Source organism: Cygnus olor, chromosome 2 (assembly GCF_009769625.2).
Source record: "Cygnus olor isolate bCygOlo1 chromosome 2, bCygOlo1.pri.v2, whole genome shotgun sequence".
In the NCBI taxonomy this organism is placed as follows: domain Eukaryota; kingdom Metazoa; phylum Chordata; class Aves; order Anseriformes; family Anatidae; genus Cygnus; species Cygnus olor.
Genome location: NC_049170.1, coordinates 149,989,852 through 150,006,447, shown reverse-complemented (window position 1 = coordinate 150,006,447; position 16,596 = coordinate 149,989,852).

Here is a 16,596-nt window from a genome sequence, read left to right as displayed (position 1 = left end):
ATGCACTTGAAAAAACTTTCTTATGCTCTGGTGGTATTGTTATTGGGTGACACGGGGCAAGTTATTCAAGGACAATTCACAGGTGATCAAAGAAGAGTGGAAATGTTTGCAGGACTCTACCTTGCATTTCCAGACAGACAGATAAGCTGTCGTCTTTAACTTTGAATTGTACCATTTTTACCACAGTTTACCTTTAAAAAATGCTGCTCATGTATGCAGAATATAAAGAAAAGCATCTGCACAATACAAACAAAGAGAAATAAAGGCATTTAACCCAAATAAGCATAAGAAAGATTCTCAAGGCAGAACAAAACAGCACTTGCAGAGAAATTAGAGAAATTCGTTTGACTTTCCCATTTTCTTCGTATCGCAACAGCAGTAGTTCAGTGTGTTTTTATTCCCTCAGTGGTGCCCATCCTTGTCAGGAGTCCCCAGTACCACTTTCTCAGGAAGGGTTAACCTCTATTTCCTTCACACAAACATCTTTATAGGGTTATCTCCAGCCTTGCTGACAGTACTTCTATTCAGAATCTGCCTTACAAGATCTTCAGCAAAAAAGACATTTTCCATTTTTCTCTCATATCCTCTGAAAGAGCTGACAGGTATACAAGGAACCACCGCATCTCTCCCTTGCTCCGGGACACTATTACTATACAATAAGTATTAGTTTTTGCTTACCCAGCCTATTCTGCTCTGCACTCACTGTCTACTATCTCTCCCGTCATTCAGGACTTGAGGCTCTGATAGTTTTTCTTTTTAAACAACTATGTACACAGTCACATAATAACTGCTCTGTGCGATTCCTAAGCCCTGAGCACTATCTCACCCTTCTCGTCATGCTGGAGGAGGATGCAGAATCAGGGCGTAAGGCACTGCCCTGCAACTCCTTTTGTCACAATCATACTAGGGAGCCAAGGGGCACCCGAGCAAAATTACTTATTGCCAGATATGCACCAGGCCACTAATTTGGGGATTCCTCCCTGTTTTCAGTTAAACTTGCAGAAAAAACTGAGCACTTCGCTCTCACAAGCAAGTCAAGGGAAGATGTTTTGACTACCCTCAGTCACACAGAACATTTCACTTTGTTAATGAAAATCAGAGGAAGTTTATTTGAAATATTCTTGTACCTGTAAAACTGGGGTAACAATTTGTCTTCACATTGCAGATATTTCATGGAAATTAATGATCTGAGTAATTAGTGTTTGTGCAGTATTCAGATACTACACTTATGCAGAGATGAATTAATAATTCTGTCCTCAGATCGGGGTCTGACTCACATTCAGCAAGAACTGAGGAGCTGGGAAATGTGTCTTTGAGCAACTGTCAGAGTTGGTGGGAACGTGTTGTCTTATGCAGAGGTTACATTGTACTGATCAGCTGGAATTTGGTCCTCTTCAGAGTTTTTGGCTCTGAGTTCCTTCCCAACAGCAAAAAAAAATCTGAAAAAGGCTACCCACTGAGTGTGGGGGATCATGGAAAATATTGATGAGCTGATCATTAACAGAGTACAGCCTGTCCTGTGGAGATGAAATTCTGGGAAGAAGAAGTCTAAAACATATTAGTAAAGATTGTGATTATTTGCACAAGGTGAGTGAATTAAGATTTCCCAAATCAGATTAAATCTAGCATTTTTGTAATGCCTTGGACACATGCCCTTGCAGCTTCTGTGTTTTTGTTGTTGTTCTTGTTGTTGTAGTTGTTGCTTTGTGTGTGTGTGTGTATTTTTAAAATTATTATGTTTTAATGTTGAATTTTTTGTCGTAACATATATTCGATCATCTTCCATGCAGCCTTGTCCAACATCATCATCTCACGAAACACAATTTTTCCGATTAGCGTCTTCCTTTTAAGCACATCTCTTCCCCAAATGTGACATCTGGAAGAGCCATTATTTCTAGACTCAGAATCATCAAAGATGCTAGACAGCTGCCCAAGACAGAGCACATTAGCCTAGGCATACTAATCATGCCAAAAGAAAGGAGATTAGAGACACACGCATTTCTACCAGCATTGTTAAACAGATTTTCTGTCCCGTGCACTGACACTCATAGCAGACAGTCAGAAGCTGTTTCTTAGAAGCATTATCCTCATTTCATTATTTTCAAAATGAACTATTTCCTCTCCAAAAGCTGATATGCTCTGCTTCAATGTTTTTCAAGTTTAAGCTTTGTGAGATTTTGTTTTGAAACAGTCTTTTTTATGTGGGTAATGTAAAACAATGAAACAATGAAACAAACAAACCAAACAAAAAAAAAGGCACAGAGATCAAAAGCAGGTTAAATATTTCCTTTTGGGTAATAAAAACATTTCAACTGACCACAAAATTGTCAAAATTGAAAGGTTTGTTTTGTCTGACTTTCCCTTTATTTTCAGTTTTGTCTGTATTGCTGCCCCAGCTCCTCTGCAACTTTTGCTTGGAGGCCCCACCACTTCTGTGAGATCTAATTCAAGCTCATACATGTTTTTCCTCTTAGTTTCCATCCTTTTTGCATGAAACTGAATAGTCTGAGTGCCAGCCAGCGCATTGAACTCTAGCTCAAGTATCGTTCATGCTAACAACCTTCTCATTTTACAGACGGTATGTGGCTATGACAGCGATCCCTCAGGAGTTCTCCAACATTATCCACATGCTTCATAGATCTCCCTTTTCCTCTCACTTGCCTCTTGCCTGCTCTGGGGCTTATCAGCATGAAGGGGATGAATGTGGGGCCTCTGCTGACATGAAAAAGCAGGTATATGTCTCTTTTTCTTGACTAGTATCCAGTGCCCAGTTATTTTGTGCACTGTCAGTGCTGTGTTGCCCATCTGGCTGTGCATGCTCAGTGTGCAAAGTGTTTGCATGCTTCCGAAATCAAGGTACAGGGTAAACAGCATTTACTGGGGTGTGCACTGACCCTCCTCACCCTGCTAACCTGCCCTGTGCATTACACAAAAAGGTCTTTGAAGGGAAAGCAAAACACTCATTAGTCAAATCAGCAGTACGATGTAAAAGCACATCACATGCATACTCCTAACATGCAAATGTAACTGTGTCTTTCCTGAAACAAAGCACGATGCTGCATGTAAATGGGGAGGATGACTGAACCTCATGCAGAGGACTGAGATTAGCCCCTCGCTTAAGGCAGTAGTGGAAGGCGCTCATATACGGCAGTGTCAAGGCCAAGATAAGAAGCTCCAGAAGATAAAATGTAGTGTATTTTACGCAGTACCTTTTGTGTCCAGCAAATGAGATGAAAGCTTGTTCCAGCAGACAGATGGGGAGCCAAGTTTTTCAGTGTGAGTGTTAGCCATTTCAGTTAACTTTGTAGCATCAGCAGTGCTGAGTAAGCTAAATGTAGCAGACACTGATTGTGTGGAGGGAAAAGGAATGGCAAAACACCAGCAAATAACATTGAGTGATCTCATGCTTAAAGGATCTGAAGGAAATTTTCTATTCTTGTATGCCTATGCAGAGAAAATAAAGCTCCCAGGATCTGACACTGAATCCAATAAATCACCAAACCTGGAACACACTGACAGGAGACAAACACAAACAGTAACCCATCAGCTCCATGGGAAATCAAGAAGGATTTTTGTCATCCCCTAAAACCCTATAAGATTTGATTATGATGCTGTGGGTGACATTACACACCATTCATCCCCTGACTTTTATTAATCTCCCTTTTCAGTAGCTACACCAAACTGTATCCACTAGAGTCATCGGTGTAATATAGCATCAGGTATCTACCTGATGGACAGGACATGTCTGTAAGCCCCTTCCTCTCTGATCCAAGATGTGATGAGCAGCAGGGCAATCATTCATTGTGATGTCTTCCAAAGCAGTAGAAAGATGATTGGGCTGGGAAAAGTAAATTAGCCTGTGGAGTGATCCAAGGTTCTTTAGTTAGGTTTTGATCTCTTAAAAAGTTTATCTTAAAGAAGCTTGAATGGAAAAGGAGTCTCTACCCTGTAATCTGCTTAGCAGGCAATCAGCAGGGGAACATCATTTTGCCTTAAAATATGCTTTTGACAGTGTGTAATTCCCTCTTTTCTCTAATATCCCAAAACTGATGTTGTTTGAAACCCACAAGGCTCATCAGGAAGCAGAGACTTGTCCCTGACGCTGCCAGAATTGCAGCCACAGCCATATCACTTAGAACATTAATTTCGGATGAGGTGGGAAAAGAAAGATAAAACCTCTGTTTCATCATTAAATATTTATGCTCAGGTTCCCTGAAATAAACTGTCCTTTAGTGCTACATTTGTCTGTCTGTTAGATGATACACTTTAAAAATTAAGCATATTGTCAACGTTTTTACTACATTACCTACCCCAGATTCCATCTATTATATGTTCAAAAAATAAAAAATAAAAATAGAGCAATCAGTCAGATCCATTTGATTACTCTTGCCCTAAATTAAACCATCAACCTATCTTCCATAACAAGCTGTGTCTTACACCATAAAATATGATTAGAATTAATTTGCATTGAAGTTTGCCTGTATAAACAATACAGAAAATGCCCCTTAAGATATGTCTTTTCTAGTAAACACTAAATGACTGATGACGTATCAGAGAAGGACAATTTTATATCACAGACATTTCTAATTGACATGTAACCTTCTTAAATGCATCTCAGTTATACTTTAATGACTTTAAATATTTCACGGTTTCTTTAAATGGGACTTTTACATCTCCCTCTGCCATACATGCAAACTATTTCTGAGTGCTGCCAGAGCTGCCTGCTGACCTCCAGATCTAGAGAAGTGAATTCAACATAAGAAAACACACAGTGCGGGTTTACATCCATCACTTGGTAGAAAAGGACTAGTTCAGATTGCTTGGCTGTTGCTTTTCTCTACTGCAGATTAAGGAAAGGAGCTACAGAAGAGACAGAAACATTTTCCAGTGGGCAATTGAGATAAGAGGGTGCGTTGCCACCACAGAAGCCAGTCTGAGAGGGGCCTTCAGAAGAAAACAGAGGACTGCTGAAGGTGGGCTCAGGTTGAGAAGGGGAGCGCTGGATTCTGAAAGGCTCATCAGAAAGATTGGACCTTCAGTAATTTGCCTTTAATGCAAGCCCAGTGGGTGAAATAACTATTAGCACTGAAGATACCTGATAGATCAGCCAAGAAATGACTGATAGATCAGCCCTCACACTGGTGAGGGGACAAGTTCAGAGGATTATCATGACTGCCCTTGCAGCAGAGATGGGGACCTCCCTGCATTACACAAAACAGTAGGAATATCTTACTGCACACACTGCTGCAATATCTCAGCCCACCTCACTATCCTTAGTTATGTACTTTACTAAAATAAAACATCAGCCCAAAATCAAGAGATAAGTTCAAATGTTCCTCCTTCTCCCTAGCAAAACAACACAGAGAACTGCTCACTGTAGAAAGCTGTCTGGTTGGGTTATAATTACCACAACCATACAGAGCTTTTTCTTTCCAATTCTCCCCTTAGCAGGAACTATTGTAACTCTTTGTCAAGAAACTTTAAGAAAAACAATGACATCAAGAGTTAATAAAGAAATTCAGAACCCTTATGTTTTGTATGATCCTATTATAGTAGCATTCTTCTTGCTTTCCTTCTTATTTTAAGCTGTTCTTCATTGTTTACCCAATAGATTGGATTGGCATTCAGGAACAGTTTTCCTGAGTGCTTAAATTACAAAGAAACCTCTGCACAGTGAGCCTTGTTACACATAGAGCTTTTGTAGCTCTTGTGGATGGTGGGTGTGCATGAGAAATGAAACAGCACTTCCCTCCACAGGAAAACAATCTACAGTGTTTTTCTTAATTAATTCTACCAAATAGTTTATGAGAGATGGTGCTAATATCTGCTTCACTTGATTAATTCAGCCATCAGAAAATCTGATCTTCCAACAAATGTAGATGCTATCTATCTGAAAATAAAGGCCATATTTAAAGAAACTTATTGTAAATTGCCTGCCAAAGGAGTATCACAGAATCACAGCATGTTGTGGTTTAACCCGGCCGGCAGCTAAACACCACACAGCCATTCGCTCACCCTCCCCCTTCCCTCTCTGGGATGGGGGAGAGAAAGGAAAGTGAAGCCTGTGAGTTGAGATAAAGACAGTTTATTAAGACAGGAAAATAATAATAACAATAATAATAATAACAATAATAATAATGATGATAATAGTACTACTACTAATAATGTGTACGAAACAAGTGATGCACAATGCAATTGCTCACCACCTGCTGACCAATGCCCAGCCTATCCCCGAGCAGGCAGCACCCCCCACCCCGGCCAGCCACCCCGTTTAGCATGACGTCAGATGGTATGGAATACCCCTTTGGCCAGTTTGGGTCAGCTGTCCTGGGTCTGTCCCCTCCTAGCTCTTGCTGCACCCCTAGCCTGCTCGCTGGCAGGACAGAGCGAGAAGCTGAAAAGCCCTTGGTTTGGTGTAACCACTGCTCTGCAACAATTAAAACATCAGCATGTTATCAGCACTCTTCTCATCCTAATCCAAAACATAGCATCCTACCAGCTACTAGGAGGAAAATTAACTCTGTCCTCACTGAAACTAGGACACAGCAGCACATTATCACATAATGTCTGAGGTTGGCAGGGTCCTCCAGAACTCTTCTGGTCCCACCCCAGCTCAAGCAGGGACACCCAGAGCAGGGTGCCCAGGCCCACATCCAGGTGGCTTTTGAAGATCTCCAAGGAGGAGACCCCCCACAGCCTCTCTGGGCAACCTGTGTCAGAGCTCCATCACCCGCACAGCACAGAAGTGCTGCCTGGTCTTCAGAGGGAACCTCCTGTGTGCCAGTTTGTGCCCAGTGCCTCCCAGGTCCTTTTCTGCAAAGCTGCTTTGCAGCTACAGTGAACAGGCCTCCAGCATGTACTGGTGTCCAGGGTTGTTCCTCCTCAGATGCAAGATTTTGCATGTTTTCTAGCTGAATTTCATTAGGTTAAGTAACTAAGTTGCCTGATGTATTTCAGGAATACTGTATTTTTCTCTCATTTCAAGCATGTTTACTACCATTGTTTATTTACAATTTGTTCCAAGAAGGTAGGGAGTCCTTAATCATCCCTTTACACAAAAAACTTGTGGAATACAGGTACTCACTTCTATTTGAATGAATTGAATAATGTGGATCTTAATTCCTCATGTGTCTAAGAATCACAGCCTGTTGTTTTTGGTTTTGTTTCTGTGTCTGTTTTTGTTTTTCCTGAGGTGAGCAAATGCAGCATGGATATATGAGTACTCTGACCTGCAGCATGGTGTGTTTAAGAGGGTCTCCTCTGTGCACTCAGTTGATGACAACTGTGCATCTTTAAAAGCTCCCAAACAAGTGGATAGGGACTCTTTATCAGGGAGTGTAGTACACTTTTAAACTAAAAGAGGGAAGATATAGATTAGTGTTAGGGGGAAATTCTTCACTCAGAGGGTGGTGAGGCCCTAGCACAGGTTGCCCAGAGAAGCTGTGGATGCCCCATCCCTGGCAGTGTTCAAGGCCAGGCTGGATGGGGTTTTGGGCAGCCTGGTCTAGCGGGAGGTGTCCCTGCCCATGGCAGGGGGGCTGGAACTAGATGATCTTTAAGGTCCCTTCAAACCTGAACCATTCTATGATTCTATGGTTGTAGGCAGTTTCATCTAAAATTGCAGCAGACTTTGTTTTCAGCTGCAGAGGTCCCTCCAGTTTGTGTCTCAAGATGATCAAGACAATTAAAGGTTTGGTTAAATTTTTTTTTTTTTTTTTTGAGCTAAGAGCCTTTGCTAAAAAGGGCTGGAGAAGGTGAAGGAAATGAAAAGAAGAATTTTCTTTCAGCACATACTCACACAGATTGTTTTTTACACATTTTTTTATGAATGAGCCATCTGGACATTCCCATTCGCTCTTCACATGCATGGGAACAGATTCTCAGCTAAGCTGGTTATGGTTTAAATAGAAGCAAGTCTACTGACTTCAGTAGAGCCTGGCTGACTTGTACAGCCTCCAAATCTGATCCACTGGGAGTTCTGACTGAAAAGGAACTGAATTATATCCTCATAATTTGGTCCCTAGAATGATGAACTAATTTTCTGTCTTGGCTGTAATCCAAAAGAAGTTGTTTTACATTTCAAAATTCTCTTTTTGGTGAAGTTAATATTGCTGAGGCTGCTTTTTTTTTAGTCTGTTTTTAGTTATTATGTTGCTGAAATTTAGAGTAGATTCAAATTTTGCATAGGACAAATCTCTCACACAAGCTATTGGAAAAAAAGCAAATATTATAGTAATGCAACTCTATTACCCTCATATAGTGAAAAATAAGAAGCTATTTTCACAGATTTATATGTGAAGAACTCTTCATAGTTTAAGGAGGATTAAATACTTGTTACTGTATTGTAACACTCTCAAAAAATGAAATTACTATTCCATCTGATAAAGAATGACATAATATCTCCTGTAAGACATAGTTCGTACCCTCACTGAACTCTGTAGTGCAAGCCTTGTTAACTTATGGGAATTGCATGAGGCTTTATAGTAGCAGGCTGTTTCTGCCACCCCACATGTTAACAAAATCCAATTCTTCTTGATCAAAGAAAACATAAAACACACATTTGTGACATTCAGAGCTCATCAACACTGTCAGGTGAGCTAGATTCAACAGTTTAAAAACACTTCTTTAGTATATTTCACCTTTGACTGGAGCAACTATGTGCTTTTATTTTTCAAAGAAAAAGGACATAATGAGAAAAACACTTCAGAATATGCCAAGAAAGGTAAATCTCAGGAAGGGCTACCACTACAAAGTATCTTAATCCCCTTGTTCTCTAGGATGAACATGGAGGGCCAGTATCAGCACTGCAGAATTTCAGGTACCATCTCTGTGCTTATACCAGGTTTCCAATTAAACTGTTATCACAGTAACGGGAAACTTTTGAAATCTGGTGTTGACACCTTGCTCATAGTTTCACACTAGCATTCCTCCAGCTGTTCTGTAGAGATAGTTCTGCAGAATGCAAAGAGGTAAAAATACAGATGAGAGATACTGCCATTAGCAGGCCAGAGGGGGAAAACAAACAAACAAACAAAACCACAGTAATTTGGATCTGATTTTCCAAAACTCAATACCCACTCTTGTGCCAACATTTTTGAGTCATTACATTAAGGCTGCTTCATTTCCTGCTTTTCCTCTAACTTGAAAACAAAGACTTTGTATGTGTTTGCAATTTCAAGCAGAAAATTCAAAACACTTTAAGTTTAAATATCATGGAGCCTGTGTTCTGATGCCTATTGTATATCCTCAGGTTACACTCCTCCTATAACAAGCCCAATTTCTCTGGTGACAGTCATGTGAACCCTTTTCTTTCTTGTGGTGTTGCCTCTGACACTATTACCCAGCTATTATAGGGTATGACTATATAACGTGGTGAAGTACTGTGCAAGCTTTTCAGCTAGCATCAGTCCAAGATGATACATCAGCACAACAGAGCAGACCTCTCTGTGAAGATAATTAGAAGAAAGGAGAGTAAACTCCTTCTAGATATCAACATAAAGAAACGAAACATGTCACTTATAACTGATGCTGAAATAACTGAGATGATGAAAGATACTGAAGAGAATATCATAACTGTATCAAAGATTTTCTTATTGCAAAAGCAATACTTATAGGAGCCTTTTTTCCTTGGTAATTTATCAATGACAAAAAAATCAATGATGGGACTTTTACTCGTGAGGTTTCCTAACACCTGTGATTTGTGAGATAGGTATTTGTTTTAGGGAGTACTTTAAGAAATATAAGACGGCAAGGGTAGTGGTCTGACACATAGGAAGAAGCATTTAAAAAAGAAAAAATCAGATAAGAAACAGATAAGTTATTCATGGACCAAGAAAAACAGGATGGAGAGATAGGAGGTCAAAAGCAGTTCAGAGCTACATGAAAAGTCCAAAGAGAAAATTAGGAATTAAGTCTGATGTGGAGAGGAAAAGAAGAGGATGAAGAAGTGGAAGGTGTCAAGTAAAGTAGGAAATGGAAAGAGCAATAGACACAACTGCTATGTAGAAAGGAAAGATGAGCTGAAAAGTCATCAGCACTATGAGTTTGCTGGCTGAGAGGATCTCCACATTTTCAATAACCCTGGATGAAAGATGGAAGGGTTATGGCATAAAGGTGTGATTAAAACACTGAGGAAATGACTATTTTTCTTCTAGTCAGAATACTATATTCTATCCCTCACCTTCTCTGCTGCCCTCTGAACTTCTCACAGGTCGCAGGCATCTCATCTCTTTTATACTAAAAAAGTCTGAAGGTTCTTCATGAGCTCACTAGATTTATTTATTATTATTTATTTATTTATTTTGCTGATGAATGGTGGATCACCAGAGGAAGAAAATGAGACAACTTTGAAGGTTCTTATCAGAAAAGATGAGAAAGACTAAACCACCCCATTAGCTAATACTTGGATTAAATTTAACTTAGACTTCCCTTAATCAGGACCTAAAACAATGGATGGAATGTTAACTGTGCCATCCTCCAAGGGAATTAAGCTTTGTGCAGTGTCTCTTCATCAAAGTGGTTGTCATCACAGTATATATAATTCTGATTATGGCACCCAGTCATTTTGGCAGACGTAGCTATACACAATGAACACTAGTCACAGTTAATGGCACTGTGAAAGAAATAGGAGCCCTAAAAACAGGGCACAATAGAGACCAGATACATGGAATAAAGCAGATTACTTTCTTTGCCTACTGGTATTAAGTGAAATTGGTGTCAGCCCACTGTAAGCTCTTATTGTGAAACTCTTGAGTTCCTCAAAGGGGATTTTTACTGTTAAATCCTTTAACAGCTATGAAAAATTAGAGTTAGAAGTAATCTAGTGCTAATACACAATTCTATTTTTTTTACTACAAAGTAAAGTATGCAAATTAAATTCAAATAAGACCAGTTCAGCATTGAGAAGGCAATTTATACTTTTATTTCTATATTAAGTTTCATTATTGCAACTACACTATAGATCAAGCTGGTTTTCTATATCTCACTATAAAAATATCTGCATGGGCAGGCATTTGCAAATGAGAGTTCAACAAGTGTTTTTTTTTTTTTTCCTTTCTTTGGTCATCAAACACATCTTTAGTCCACTACTTAACATTTTACTCTCAGAGAGCAGTATGCCCCTCAAAAATATGATATATTATTCGGGAAACAGTATTGGTATTTACTACCCATCTCCTTTTGCTCTGCATTACCAGTTCTGTTACTCAAGAAGTCCATTGGCTTTGTTGGGAAAGTCATCTCTTGTAGAGTACACTTGTGAAGTCACAATAAAATATACTCCCTTTTTGTGTAAGACCTCAGTCCCCCAATCATAAATGCATGTATATATACACTTATAATTAAGACATATATTAGCTTATAGATATGCATGCATATAGTTCGGGGAACACTGGGATGTAGTAAGTAGTTTCCTGAGAATAGATTCCTGTGTGTGATCTAAGTGACCACCCTAAACTCTATCAGTAACATGGGTCTAGTGTATGACAAATGTACCTATTCTCAGTCACCCAGTCCTCCAAGGCTTTTGCTGCATGTAGTCTTGGACAGTTGTTTCTACCATGGTGCCCATAGATCTCATCCTGGTGTCACACTCCAAAAGCTACCTCTTGTGACGTACAAAGTATTTTCCTTATTACCATGTTTTCCCGAGGAGACGGTATGTACTCAGAAGACTATGGCCTCAGAGGGCACCAGTCCTGATTAATATCTCTTGTAACCTTGCCTGGTTTTAGACATCCTGCCAGATATTTAAAAACGGTAGCATAGGCTGTCTTCAAGTGAATTCACGAGCACTGCCAGTAACAGCGCAAGCCACAAAAGAGCAGGTTGGCCTCAGATGGAATGTGATGTATATGACAACTCTATGAGCAGCTACATGAAGTAACCAGCAGAGAGGCCACTGCAAAGCTCTTCATGGGTCACTTCTGCCTGAGGTGAGAACATTCATTCATAGGCCCTGCAACACTGAGGGCCTACACTGCCCCTCCTCACATCCGTCAGGAGGACATTAAGATGTGCAGGAGACAAGGTGTGGTGATTTTATATTAATACCCATGTTGGTTGGAAAATTGCTGGAGAAAATAAAGGATACACAGGCAAAAGTTAGGATTCATATATTTTGGACCAGTTCTGGCAGACAAAAAGATGAAGAAAATCTCAAGCAACTTATCTCCCCCTGCCTTGTCTCATCCACACTGAAGAATTGTCCATGGCAGTGTCCTTTATGTTATTTGTATATAAACATCTCAGTTCATGGCCCTGGGCAACTTGTTCTACTTGACCTTCCTCTGTGCAGATCAACTGAACTAGAAATCCTTGCCAACCTCAGCAAATCTGTGATCAGTCAAATGCCACCCTCCACCTAGCACTTAGTCTGGAGATTAAGGCAATCCCACAACTGACATCAGACTTTCTTCTTCCAAGAACCCACTTGACAAGCAGGAGGGGGTTGCATGAACAGTACTGGGAAGGGAATGGGAAAGGAAATATAAACATTTCAGGGGGATCAGTCCTATTTCTATTGTCTATGACACAATATGGGTCTAAAAATCTATTGTGTTTTTGATCTTTTTTCCCTTTTGACAAAATATGGATTTCCCTAGAATATAATTAACAGCAGTCTATGTTAATCTCAAGGATCAGGAACTTGAGGGGGTTTTCTTACACAGGCAGCAAAACCAATACAAAAGTGGGGTTTGTGCTATGATAAAAGCGTTCATATTGGAGAATAGAGCAGGAGGTTTATTTAGCTAGGACTTCCAAACTTTTTGATATTAATCTTTCCAATATGTGAAGTAAGAGTGACTACGAAACTTACTGGTAAACTCTGAAGAAAAAAAAAAAAAAAAAAGAAAGAAAATCCTTTCTTACAAAAATGTTCTGAATAAAATTTTATGCAACATCCACTTCTTAACTACATAATTTTGATGCTAAATCCCACTTAATGATTGCTGGGGTTATCTTATCTAAAATATGACTATCTACTTAGAGCTGCTAAAAGCAGTGAAATACCGTGTGTAAACATTAGTTTCAGTTGTGCAGTTATATCTGTTACTCAGGTCAATACAACTATATGGGGTTTACTTGAAGCCAGTGAAAGTGAATATACATACGCATCATTGGTCTGAGGAAAAGGATTTTCCTTGTATATTCAAGCTGCAAAGTAGTTTAAACTTTCTCCAACAATTTTGTAAGACTGAAGTTTCCAGCTATAGTCTAGGAGGGGCAATTGCTTAAGAAATTGAGTTATTCTGAGCAGAATACTCAAACCTTTCTTCTAAAAACAAACACAAAGTACTAATAAGGCAATTCTTCAGCTGGAGTCTCATGACCTGACCAGCTCATTAACTGATCTATCAAGGTTTACCTTGAGATAGCTCACCATCTTTGCCAGTTTTAACATGAAAGTCATTAATTTAACCTTTTCTCTTGAAGGTTAAAGCCACAGTCAGATGAGATTTTGATTGGACTTTACATCCAGCACATAAAATTGAATCAAAACTATCACAGTCCCATGACACAATCTGACAACCTGACTCAGCCAGATCAAATTTGTTGAAACTGGAAGTCTGCAGATGTCTTCATTTCTGGCTTCTGTTAGGAAAGCGCACAGGATCACCAGTAGAGACAGCCTACATGGTATGGTCACCCCATAGGCAGTCCGTCTGGTGGTCAGAACAAGGAGAGCTGGAATCAGCACTGATGATGGGCAGATGCAGGTCCTTCCATAATATTTGGGCAGGCTGTAGCGCAGTGGGGGAGACTCAACAGCACAATCGCAAGCAAGTACGTCACACTACAAGAAGCTAACCACAGAGATGTGTGAACTTCATAGCTGAAGGTACATGCTTCTGGGCCAGACTTATACCATATCCAGTCTTGACAATTGTCTAATAATGCAGTCAAATAATTCATCTTATATTTCAAGAGGAGCAAACTAAGAAGATTCAAAAATGTGGCTTTTATAGGTATTTGAATTCATGGTTTTGGCATTACTTTATAGATCTGCTTGTGACAAAAAGGCAAGCTGCAGTTTGAAAGAAGGGCATTGATACCCACTTCTGAATGTAGTAAAAATCATAAGCATCACAATATTACTTCCTTTATGACACCATGAGTGGTTTTCTAAAGTGGAGAAATGAAACCTTCTGTTTGGGGGTTTTGTGTTGTTGATTACAAAGAACCCAGATAAGTGAGGTTTTGCTCTGAATGCCACTTTTTAAAACAGGCATCACATGCTATGCTTCCATGCACACAGAAATTAAATCTCATAGTGATTATTGAAGCTTTCCAAACTGAGATGAGTAAACATTCCTTGCTTCAGTGCAAAACCCTATAAAATCAAGCAGCAGTTGCTGTGATCACTGGGTATTTCCTCTGATTGAGGAACAGTCACCCTTTGTGCTGGAGGCCCCAACAATTCAGATGCCCTTTCTGTCAGAACTCTGATGCTGTCCTGAGGCACTGATGGGTAAACCAGACTGCAAAGCAACAGTTGCTGTACTCCAAACTCAAATTGTCCAGTTACAACCCCAAAAGCTTTGCTCTACCAACTGTGAAGAAGAAAAATGGTAACATTGGTTCACCAGATTACAACTCTGAGGGACATGTGGCACCATGGGAAGGTATCCCTGCCTTTGCAGATTGAAGATCTATTGCAGGGAGGCACTGAGGGAAGAGCCACACACATCTGGTAGTTGCTTTCCCATGGAAACATGGGGACACTGTCACCTCTGTTAGTAACTCAAAGAGAAAACAACTGCACTGGTTGATCAAATTTTCTGGTTACAAAGGAGTGTCCTGCATGGGTAACATGCAAGTGGGAAACACTTTGGGTTAGAGATTTAGACCACTGGTGTTGCAGATGTTCTAATCTCATGATAAATATGTCTCTTCTAACTTGGATTTCCATCTTGAAAAGTTTTCCTCAGGTTTGCCCTCCCCTAAGCAGCCGAGATAGCTTGAGAAAGAGGCTTACTTTGTGTGCTCATGAAACCTTTCCTGAATCTAATTTTAGATGCTACCATGTCACTAAACAGTTGATCTTTTCTTTTGGCATCTCCCCCTGCCACAGCCTTGTGTTCAGCCTATTGCCCTGCTGTTTCCTCCTAGGGTCTGTGGAGTAATCAGAGGTATTATTTTCCTGTGAGCATTGCCAACGTAGAGCTGAATGTTTTCAAGCATTTGTCTATAGGGAGATCCCACTGTGAGGTACAATTGTATTCAGTGAGCAGAGTGAAAAGTTTCATATATAAAATTGAATTGACAGAGCAGGACATTGCTGACAGCTTTGGAGTTGCAAATGAAATCTTTCTATCTTAAACACTCTCTCTGCCCCATCTTTCTTCCCTCAGCACTGCGGTTTAGACATTAGCACGAGAAAGTCTTCTGTGTTTATTGTAAAAAGAAGGTGAAAGAGTTTGCATTACCCTTAGGTCCATATCTAATGTACCCTAAATCCCTGGAAATCTTTTCAATGTCTTTAGAGGGATTTGGGGTAGGTCAATAATGAGTCGAATTAACAGTTATGAATTGTTTCATGGGTATGCTTTGTCCCTGCTCTTACAATGGATGATTTACAAGTGGGAAAAATCACATGGATTGAAGGCCCTGGGCAATAAAAAAAGTCATTGCATAGTTTGTCTAGCTATTGTGCATGCAAATGAAAAACACACAAACACCAGATTTGAAAGAATGTGCTTCTGAGTGACCTAAAACCACAACGATGACTTCAGAAGCTTATCGCATCTCAGGAAAAAAAAAAAAAAAAAAAAAAAGCTAGAGAAAACACCACCACTAGGTGAGGAGATATAGAGTTGTACTGCAGTTACTGTACAACTCCTTCAGCTGACCCTATAAGACGCTACAGAGCTTCTATTTTCTGGCTGAACTACAAACACAGACTGAGGCCAGCCTAGCTATGTGATATGTTAATAAGGAAACCAGTGTCCTCCCCAGTCCTTATCTAGACCAAACTCTAAAGAGAACAAAAATTTTAGAACAATCTTGATTCACATGATCAACGTGTAAGGAACCTGTCTCACTGAAAGTTGTTTCATTCCAAGGAGCTCAAAACAAAGGCAGGCTTTTGAAAACCTTTGTAAAACCATTATCTGAGATATGCATTATTGCAAGCAAGGACAATGAGGTAACTCATTAGATTTGTTTAATGTGAATCGTGTGACAACTCAGTGAGTTCCATGAAGCTGAAACATTCAGAAAACTATTCTAAAGAAGAACCCTGGACTTCATTTCAACTAGACATTTATTAACTTCTTAATCTGCCAGACTAAAAAGTGTGCTGCAGATGGATGTTGTGCTACAGACAGAGCTGTCACACAAGCAAACTGAAAGGAAGCCTTGGCTGCTGATAAACAGCTAAAATGGAGGAATGACTGATTTCTCTCATGAAAAGAAGCTTTATTGATAGGACACAGTAATAAGGCATAAAGATAGATATTTCAATCACATATGATTGGTGTTTCACTTGTCAACTCAATGACAAAGATGAAGAGTGAGGGAAGAAACACAACTACAAAACTGCTTAGATATGGGAAAAAAAAGTAGTTAACATTTTCTTTACAAAGATACCATCTA